Source organism: Oratosquilla oratoria, chromosome 34 (assembly GCF_046742065.1).
Source record: "Oratosquilla oratoria isolate Oo_2021 chromosome 34, ASM4674206v1, whole genome shotgun sequence".
NCBI classification, from domain to species: domain Eukaryota; kingdom Metazoa; phylum Arthropoda; class Malacostraca; order Stomatopoda; family Squillidae; genus Oratosquilla; species Oratosquilla oratoria.
Window position 1 is genome coordinate 6036614 of NC_134810.1, and position 7500 is coordinate 6044113.

Below are 7500 nucleotides of genomic sequence, written 5' to 3' on the forward strand. Positions count from 1 at the left end.
CCAAAGAATTTGCATGTTTCTCTCAGTATATAATAACTCTCCCCGCCACTTCTCCCTTTTCTGCCACATGCGATCCCAAATACCTAATGCTATCAACTTCCTCCAGACTCTCTCCTTTAAGATTTACTTCCAACTTGCTGCCATCCTCATCCCTTGTACACCTCATGACCTTATTTTTTTCCACATTTACCTTCAACTTTTTCCTATCGCATATCCCACCAAACTCCGTCACTAACTCCTTTAATCCCTTCCGACCCTACCAAAAGCAATGTTTCATCAGCAAGCAACTGGCTCAACTCCCACTTTCTCAATTTTCTTAACCGTCTCCAGTCCCCCGCCTATTACCCTCGCATTTATCTCCTCACCACCTCATCCATGTATACATTGAACAACCATGGCAACATGACACATTCATGTTGCAATCGACATTTACCTGAGACCACTCGCTCTTTCCATTTCCAATTCTAACATAAGCTTTACTACTCTTGTAAAAAAAATATTGACTACTCTAGGCAGCTTTACCCCAATTTCATATAGCTGCAAAACCTCCCAGTGCCTTTCTGTGTACCCTACCATAGACCTTTTCCAAATTAAAAAAATAAAATAAAATAGAATACATTTGCTAAAGCTGTCTCACATATCTGCTTTACCACAAAAATATGACCCACTGAACCCCTATCTTTCCTATAGCCCCATTGTTTCTCACTAATTACTCCTTCTGTCCCTTTCCTAATCTTTCAACTTTAAAACTCTCCCATAAGCCTTCCCAACTACGCTGAACAAACTGATCCCTCGGAAACTAGTACAATCACACTCACATTTGTCTCTCCTTCTCCTTGTAAAGTGGAACAATACAGGCATTCCTCTAGTTCTCCGGCATTTTACCCTCCCTTAGACACACATTAAATAACCTCACTGGTCAGTTCACTTTATATGTGCCTACCTACTTCAGATAATTCGCATGACACTCATCTAACCCAGGCTCCTTATCTTCTCTCATAATTTTCAAAGCTACTTGTACCTCATCTGTTCTTATATCTCCTCCATTTTTCTTTCCCATCATCGTCATTTTTAGCACCTCCCACTGTTAGTGCTAATTCCTCCCTATCCACCTCCACATTCAACATCTCTCTAAAATATTTTGCTCATCTTCCTCTTAGAGCCCCCTCTTTTGTCCATCTGTGCCCTTTATCTTTTCTTCTCTATTACTTTCAACATTTTCTGCCACACTTCTCCCCCATTTTACATCTTCTCTTTTTTCTGATTCCTTTATCATTTGTTTTGCTTCTCTTACTTTTTATTTGTAGCTTTCATGTTTTTCTCGTTCTACTTTGCAGCAAATCTCTAAATCCTCAGTTCTTTTCTTCTACAACATTCTTCATTTCATCATTCCATCACTCTCCACCCTTCTTTTTATTCCCTCCTATCTTTATTGTTTCACACACCAACTTTGCACACCCTTTCATTTCCCCCTCCACTCTTACCTCTGCTCTATTTTTCACCTTCTTCCACACTTCTCTCAGTTTCCCCTAATACTCATGTTCCTTTTCTTTCTCATTTAAACGGTATACGCTAAGGACCTGTTTTATCTTCTGCCATTTTCCTTTTTCTCCACCTATTCTAGACATTTTATCTTCCACTAAAAAATGATATGATATTCTCCCACCCTCTCTCCTAAGAACATAGATATTCAGAAGTCTTCCTACTCTTCTCCTGGATACTACTTCATAGTTATCTAATGCCTTATCAACCACTTTTCCCTCCACCACCCTCTTCCATGGGTGCTTCTCCTTGACTTTTTCCCTAAGTACTGTGTTAGCTATCATCAACTCTCTAAACACATCACTATTAACTTTCTACTACAATATTTACCTGGCACTCCACAGTTCCCAAACACTCCGTCTATTGGTTCATCTCCTAGTCTAGCACTGAGATTCCCCAGTACTACTACACTGACATTTCTCCGAAAATTCCCCAAGCACTCATTCAAATATAACAAAAAAAAAAAGCCTCCGTTTCCTCTGCCCTCTTCTCACTACCAGACCCATATGTTCTTACAAAGACCTACATCTTCCTTCCCAGTTTCACCTTCATCCACATTAACGTTAAAGAAACCTCCTTCAACTCCACCACACGTTTGAATATCTCCTCACTTACTAGTAGAGTCACTTTTTCGTTCCCTCGTCCTGTTCTCTTGACATCCACCATAGCATTCCCAAACTTAAAATTTTCCTTCCCATTCAACTTAGTTTCACTTCATGCCAAAATATATATCTTCCTTCTCACAAACATACTTTCTATTTTTTCCCTTTTACTCTAATATGCACCACACCCACGGACATTAAAAGACCCAAACCTTAGGGTCCTGCTTAGAAAACTTCTTCGAGACTTTCTTTTGCCTTGACTTCTCTTAGGAGCAGGATGGCTAGTCCCATCACTTCATCCCACTTGAAGCACCTTCACGACCCGAATGGGAAGACTAGGTGGTAATATTTATACTTCCCCCTACCACAGGGGACAGAGGCGAAAATGTTGGTTGACTGAATAAGACAAATAATACCTCAGACGTTTTCTCGATGGAAAGGTGTCCCGTTCATGGCAAGGGGTTATGCCCGACTCTATTGCGATAACACACGATAGTTGTACGAGACTGTCTATTAGGATAAAGGCGCTGGTAAACTACAGCTCATAACGATAATGACGATAACAACAACGACGACGAGGACAACACCCTTACCACCACGAACACCAGCAACATTACATTTTGGCATGAAGTGCCGCAGCGTCTTCGTCGTGGGACGACCCCTCAAACCCAAGAGTTGGGGCAGACATCCCTGGCCATAGGTGCTACGCAGGTAGCACCTATCCTCAAGAGGGGCTTCGGTCGCCTGGGCGAGTACCACATTCCTTTCACAACATGCACTGTTAATTTTTTTCTGCACTGAGGAGTGTTTTTCCGGTGGCGTTCACCCCTTTTCTTCCACTATTAGCTGGAGATATAGAGAGTAATCCTAGATCCACCACAACATACACATGCCCAACATGTTCCAAAACCATCATTTCGAGCAGACGGACAAAGGGCTTAGTTCAATGGAACATATGCAAAAACTGGTCCCACTTCTTTTGTACAACACTTGCAAACACAAACGAATACACAAACACTTGGACATGTTCTACCTGCCCTCCAATAACCTCACCCCCATCTTTCCAACCACAGCCTGCATCATTACCTCCACCAAGTCCCCCCCCGCCCCTTTCCTCAATCAATCCTCCCACTCCTTTATCACCAATCACACCTTTTCCTCCCTCTAGCCCAGATTCTATACCTTCCCCATGAACACCCCAGCCCCATAAGGGAACGTACAATACATACAGAACACACAACATCAACATACTACAACACAACATCTATGGCATCAATACAAAAAACACGAATTCGAACACTTCTTCAAATAACACAACATACACGTTAGCATCATACAAGAAACAAAACTAAGACACTCACACATAACGTCAACATTTCACAACTTCACCACCATTAGACAAGACCAGACCGACGGTAATGGCGGTGGGTACATCGCCCTGCTCCACCAATCCATCTGTTTTGTGGACACAAACACCACAACCAAAATCCTCCTCCCTACCACAGATAACACCACAGAAACCCAATCTATCGTAATCCGTACAGGCAATAAATCAACACTGACAATAGTTAATATATACATTACCCCCTAATCATCTCCCACAGTTCCAAACACCTTCAGGCCTCAACTCAATAAACTAGCCAAAATCCCAAACCTTATGGGTGGTGACTTCAACGCCAAGTCATTGGCCTGGTGTTTCGACAACCCAGACACAGACAGAGGGCTTGATATGCAGACTCAACTTGACTTACTGACCATCATGAACAACACACATAATCATACACATATCCCACACCAAGCCCTCTACAACCCCTCCTCTCCTGATATCACCTTCTGTTCCCCCTGCCTAACCCCAAAAACTTCTAATTATCATAACCATCAAAACAAGATGCACCCCAGTTGGCCACAGACACACATACACCAATTACAAGAGAGCAAACTGGGAAGCTTTTACTGAAGAGACAGAACATCATTTTGAGACACTTAACAGTAGACCAATCACGAAGATAAACAATGCTGTACACATTTTTAATACAATCATACAAAACGCAGACAAGTGATATATCCCTATAGGCAACAGAAAATCACACAAACCCAATTTCACGCCAGAAACCCAAGGCCTCATCAGACAACGAGATAAAATTAAAGACAATATCCCCCACATCTATCCCTCAAAACATAGCAGACCAAATACAAACACTAAACTTAGAGATTACCAATAAAACACATGAACAAAAACACACAATTGGCAAAAGCTTGTCAATACACTTGATCACAAAACAAACACCAGCAAATTGTACAAAACACTCAACAGCATTTCATTATCCAACAGTAACACAACACGCTCTCACGTAGCAATAACCACAACAACCGACGCACAATTCGACGTAAGAAAGACTTTTCCACAGACTCAGACTATACACCCTTCATAGACAGTCAGACAAAACACATAATACATAACCTCAAGCACTCATCCGTCTGTGGCCCTGACAACATAAGTAATATACACCTAAAACACATTGGACCACAAGATATATATGCACTCACAAACATTCGAAAATACAGCTATTCACACAACACTATACCTGAGATCTGGAAGCATGGGAAAATAATCACAATCCCAAAACCCAAGAAAGACCCAACAATCCCAACATCACACCACCCAATCACACTTCTCTGAACCCCCTCTAAAGTCATTGAACGCTTCATACCTCTATTCATCACACCACATATTCCCCTTGTTAAATCACAACATGGTTTTAGGCCACTACACTCCACAAACACTCTTCTTATAAACCTCACGCAAAGAACATTAGAGGGCATCAACTCAGATAGGCCCCATCACAGACCACTTCTTATAACATTAGACATTAGTAGAGCTTTTAATGCTATCCCCCGCCACAAACTAGCAAACAAAATATATAACACAAACATGCACAATAACACCAAAAGATGGCTGGCCAATTATCTGGCAGGCAGAAATGCTCATGTGTCATATAATGGCCAATCATCGCACCTCAGAAACATTAAAAATGGAGAAACACAGGGCTCTGTTCTATCCCTCACACTCTTTGGTATATACATGCATGATATACCCACACCAAACACTTCAAAAATACAAATCTCTTCCTACGCAGACGACATAACAATCACATGTACACATCGTAACACAGATAAAGCCACATAAATATTATAGTTATACCTTGATACACTCAACACATGGTTTATTACAAACTGGCTCAAAATAGCCCCAGCCGAATCTACAACAACACTTCTCACCAACTGGACAAAAGAACACAAATACATTCCTCATCTCTATATCAACAACACTCTAATACCACACCCACACACCCCGAAAATTCTTGGTGTAACATACCATACATTCATGTCATTTAAACATAAAAAATAGAAAATAAATGCACACCTAGACTCAACGCACTTAAACCAATCACTGGAACAGCATTTGAACAAAACAAAGAAACTAATACTACAATATACAAACAATGCATACGCTCAGTGATGAATTATGGGAGTTCAGCATAGGCATCTGATCCCAGTGAGACACACCTCAACACCCTTCAGACCATGCAAAACAAAGCATTAAAAACAATTACAGGCTGCACATATACAACACCTACAGACCACCACACTTTGAAACAAAAGTCCTCAAAGTCAAAGATCACCTTGACATGAGAAGCACACAAACACATGCTGTAGCCTCAACAAACACAGCACATCCCCTACACTACATAGCAGAACACCCACACACACAAAGAAATATAGAAAAAAAATCTATATCACACTTCTCTTTCTCCAAAACCACCAAATACCTGCCTCCGAAAACATATTCATAATCACATTACTCACTGCTCCATTAACACACTAAAAGACAACACATTGCTGCATGCTAGACCCCCTGATATCCATCCCTCTGAATCCTCTATCCCATGAAAAGACAGGGTCCACCTGGCCAGACTGTGATGAGGCCACCACCGAGCCCTTCTAAGCTACCAGAAGAGACTGGATGACCGCATTGTGGACAAATGCCCAAGATGTAACAGTTCACCCCATACTATTTAACATGTCATGGAAGACTACATTATACACAATCACGCACGCAAACAACACAACATACACTCCGTAAAGGATTTGTGGGAAAACCCCGTTTCGGCCGTGGCATTCCTTGGGGAGACGGGACTGCTCGGACAGACAGTCTAGGGAACAACAGCAACAACATCAAATCCACTAACGCCACCAACAATACCAACACCAACACCACCAACACCATCACCACTAACATCACCGCCACAACTAACAACAACAACAACAACAACAACAACAACAGCAACAACAACCTCATATTCTAAATTAAAATCTTCCCAAGCTTGTTGCAATCGAACGGATCCTGTGGACTACGATATGGAAGATCTTGTGAATAAGTTGTTACCTCAATTTTTACTAAACTGGAAACCCGTAAACCCAGAGTGGCTGGTAACAGTCCTCTGAACCTCCCACAGATCTCTTTGAGAAGAAACTTTTGACTATTTGATTACTGTCTGTGTTGTATCAGTGTGGGACTGTTTCTATGTCAACTGTTCAAAGTGGTATACAGAAGAGAGCACATGTCGGTTGGTAGCTCTTCATTTGTGACAAAATGTAAGAAACACGTTCAAGTTAATAGAGATATTCTTGGCCGAGTCCGGAGGCCATGTATCAGCTCCTCGGGGCTGGATCTCCTGATGAAGGTAAAGGGGTTAATGGGTTTTGAAAATGGGGAGCCTCGTTTTCTATTATCCAGGACCACAACATGGAGGTACCCACCATTAGCCACTCCGAAAGTGAAATAGAAACAAAGCTAAGCTGTCAAATCAATCTTTGTTTATTCACCAAATTAAAAAAAAACAGAGGTTAGAAAAAAGATTTAAAGAAGTAAGTTTCTTTCCGCATCCTCATTATAAGGAAAGGTCACAAGAAATAAATATGAAAGGATTAGAAGGATTAAAAGTTAGGTTAACTTATTAAACACGATCAGATTTAGACTATATCTTTGTTCTATCTATGAATAGATGATTTTGTTCAATCCAAAAGTGGTTCTCAATCTTGTATGTCCTAAGTACAACACCCACTAATTTCTACTAATTTCGTTTTTTTTAAGAGCTTTTGTCGATTTTGTCATCTAAAACTCTAAACTATGTTAAATTTATGATGAATTTCGTCACTATCAAAAAAATTTCAGGTTCCAATTGCACTTTTTTTTTTACAATTTCCCTGTCTTCTGCAAAAAAATAAAGAACCACAGCTGTCTGTTAGATTTTCCATAATATAAAAACAGTGTAAATTTTTTGTCTCAAGCTGA